The following is a 4,178-nucleotide window of genomic DNA, read 5'->3' as shown; positions in this document are numbered from 1 at the left end:
GTAATTTTGACAAAATAAAAATATATGCTGGAGCAGATGAACTTACTGTTCTAGAAGCTTCTTTGTCAGTTTTATATACATAGAAATGGATTGGAGAATACATACAATATACATGAGTCTACTACTGTATTGTATGTAATAATCCTAAATAGGAAACTGTTACCAGAAAGTCAAAAGAATTAACAGTGAGAGAAAAGGTCAGTGTCCCTGTTAGTTATGGAAGTTTCAGTTTTATAATGCACATTTTATAATGTGTTACATGTGAAGTATCTTTAGATTCTAACTGAATATTGCACATTCACAGATACTAAAAGTGTTTTTAGTCCTAGTCAATTAAAAATGATTTGTGGGAAATTATAAGTTCTAATAGCAATTTCACCTTTTCCCCCCTGGTCCTGTGTTATCTTATTTTCCATCCTTAATTCCATTTTTACCTTTTGCATTTGTGGGACTAAGTATTCTGCACCCCCCAGCAATGAGATGTCCAGAATGGCATGAAGAGTGTTTAATTTATATTTGGTATTCTTATGTTGTACCCAATTCTGTTTTCTAATGCTGAATTTCTGTGATCCTAAATGTCTCTACAGTTTTATTTGAGGTTACCATACAAATTAGAAGACCCCCGCCCCCCACTGTATGAGTTAAAAAATTTGTCCCGCCCCCCCTTTTCTTTTTACTAATCGCCTTTAAAGTTTTTAGCCACTTTTGATTATCTTTTGTATTTTGTGTCCATAATCAATAGCAGGTACAATCAATGAACCCGTACTTAATGATGCTAGTTTCTTTTGTCGTGTATTTAAATCTGTATGTATGTAATTTCTGGGATTATACCTTTCACACCAAAAAGCATAATCCAGCCACTTCCTGGATCTAAGTTGGTGCTCTGGAAGAGGTTCTCTGGGAACATATGGAGACCTACCTTTTAAAATATTTTGGTGAGAGTTTTAGTGTAAATAGGGATAGGCTCTGAAAACACCTGCATGTGATTATTAAAAAAATGTCATTTGGAACAGATGAATTTGGAGCAGCAGTTGGCCTCAGCTAGAGACTAGGAACAGAAAAGAGTTAGAAAACTTAAGCAAAAGTAGTAAAATGAAAAAAAAGTTTGTGGCAAATTAGATGACTCAACTCAGTATAGTTTAATTATTGTGATGATTTCCTTCTGAAGAATTCTGTCAAGATTGAATAATTACAATTAAATGTCTAAATTTTTGGATAAATTATATAATCAAAAAATAACTAAGGCTTTAGCAGTCTTTAATCTTCTACATATATTCCCTTGAGAAATCAAGTACCAACAAATCCTTAATTTGCATTTTCAAATTTTGGACTTCTGAAAACTTGAACCAGGGTAATATTGTGCCTTCCATAAAATCAAACAATAATTTTGAAATGCAGAAAAATTAGAGAATCTGTATCCCAGACTTGGTCTTTCTAACTTGAAAACCCAAGATGTGAGGTGAAATACTTTGGGAAATGTGTTAGTAAGTGGCGAGCTACCAAGGCAAACCAGATAGTAGAATTAAATGGCTTAGATGGCACGTGCTTTGGAATCGGATGCTGCTCCAGTTACTTCAGCACCTGTAAGGCGTGTGCATGCCAGCTCCATAACAAACCGGGACATGTGCCCTAGCTGCTGGTGCCCTTTTCCTAGGATAGTATCTGGCATATAGAAATTGTTCAATAAATGCTGAATAAACAAAAGGGACATCAAGCTTTTCTGATTCCCTCGCTTGCTTGCTTTTAAAACTGTGTGTGTTTTCCACATGAGAATTCCAAAGTGATTTGAGATATTTGTCAAAGGGCACGCACCTTGGTTTTCTATTTCAGAGCACTTTATGGCTTTTCTGAGTGAAAATAGGGAAGTATAAAATACTATTTGCTGAAATACAATTGAGTGCTTTTAATGGAGACACTGTGCTAAATACCAGGTCTCCTCATACATGGGGAACATGGAACTCACAGTTCTCTACCTCTCAGGGCTGCGGGAGTTTGGACATTGAATGAACAAGGATAAGGGATATGAGTACTATGACAGAAGTGTTTTACAAGCCAGTACTTGGGAGGCTTGAAAGTATTACTTAGAAATCTATTAGCCTTCCCTTTCGGTATTATTACTTTAAGGGAGTGGTTTTCAAATTTTTTTTTTAATGACCTATTTCTCAAAACTATTTTAAAAACGTATGTGCTCCTCGTTCCTTTACAAAAGGATATTTCAGCTTTTCCATCATAAATGTAAATAGCTGCAAAGGATATAATTTTCAGTATACCGTCAATACTGACATTTAAAAATAAAAATACAAAAAAAGTTAAAAAAATAAAAATATTGTATCACACCTTTGTATTTCCAGTGTTACCTAAATGCACTAATACTTTGATTTCCAACTTGTCCACTTCTATTTTTTTTTTTTTAAAGATTTTATTTATTTATTTGACAGAGATCACAAGTAGGCAGAGAGAGGAGGAAGCAGGCTCGCCGCTGAGCAGAGAGCCCGATTCGGGGCTCGATCCCAGGACTCTGGGATCATGACCTGAGCCGAAGGCAGAGGCTTTAACCCACTGAGCCACCCAGGCGCCCCTGTCCACTTCTATTTTAATGGACCAAGAATTCCTTTAAAAGTCACACATCCTTTCTTCCCTTCTTCTACTGAGTCCATAAATTTTACAGTATTTATCTTTGTCATACATATGTTTTAAAGTCTTATTTATTACCCTAAATTTAATGAGAAAATTCCTTTTACTAGATAAAAAAAAAATTTTAACTGGTTTAAGTTATGCCTATGATCATTAGTATATAGTGATCAAAAGAACATAGATACAAATTTAGATAAACTATAAATATAAAAAAATGCATACTTAAATGAAGAGATCTAGGATTTTTAATTAGCTTATAAATCTTTAGTTGAATATTAGTTACTGCTAGAGGGGAGGGAGCTCAGAAACAACTTCAATTCTGATTTTAATTTTGAGGATATAAGTCCTAAGGAACCACGGATTTTCCTATAGTGGTGCCACTCACTACTCTTTTTTCAAGTTAAATGACTATGCGATTTTTATTTTGGGCATGTATCAGTAAAATGTTTATCAGCTGACAGCACTGATCAGATTTTCTAATTTTATTAAAAGCAAAACCTTTGGACACACCTGACTTGTAAGATGATGTTACCTGTTACTAAAGCGATTCATTTTCTTAATAGTCCACATCAGAATTTTAGTATTTCCTCTTGTTTGGTGCCTCAGAAACTTCTTACACACCAGGATGTTATTTCTTTCTTTCATAAAATAGGAAAAGAGATTGTAAAAGAGGAAATAGGAAAATCAAGCGTGAAGAATGCTTTTCTTACTGGGGGTGTGTGGACAAATCAGTTTTAGGAAAGAGTACACATGGTTTAGGCAGGCTTGAAAGCTGATATCCTTAAAACTATTTTCACATACTAACTTGAAAAGTTCACATGTGCTCCCAGGGCATTCGTGCACCATTTGAAAGGCACCTGCATTAAGGTATCAAGAAAAAGGGGGTGTGCCTGGGTGGTTCAGTGGGTTTAGCCTCTGCCTTCTGCTCAGGTCATGATCTTGGGGTCCTGGGATTGAGCCCCACTTCGGGCTCTCTGCTTAGTGGAGAGCCTGCTTCCCCCTATTTCTCTGCCTGCCTCTCTGCCTATTTGTAATCTCTTTCTCTGTCAAATAAATAAAATCTTAAAAAAAAAAAGGGGGCAAGCCTGCTTCCCCCTATTTCTCTGCCTGCCTCTCTGCCTATTTGTAATCTCTCTCTGTCAAATAAATAAAATCTTAAACAAAAAAGGGGGCAACTGAATTCTATTATAGACAACAAGTAATAAAATATCTGGTATTGGCTTAATGTTTTATTTGTATCACCAATCCATTATATTTAATGTTAGAACTTAAAATAGCAGCCATATTTCACTTCTTTATGAATGCCCCCTTGTGTATCTTATAAGAAGCAAAATATTTTCCAATAGATCAATAGAATACAATGGCAAACATAATACATATCCAAAGGCATTATAATTATAAATTCAATAAATGTGCTGTGAACACACTGGGATCATTTTGTGGCCCTAAATTAAACAGCTCCATTTATAAGATGAAGACTATTGTAAAATTGTATTTCCTGTAGAAAAAGAATTATAAGATTCTATGAGTTCTGATATGAAAGT

This window comes from Lontra canadensis, unplaced genomic scaffold (genome assembly GCF_010015895.1).
Source record: "Lontra canadensis isolate GAN:19392208 unplaced genomic scaffold, GSC_riverotter_1.0 scaffold46, whole genome shotgun sequence".
Classification (NCBI taxonomy): Eukaryota; Metazoa; Chordata; class Mammalia; order Carnivora; family Mustelidae; genus Lontra; species Lontra canadensis.
This window is presented reverse-complemented; position numbering follows the sequence as displayed.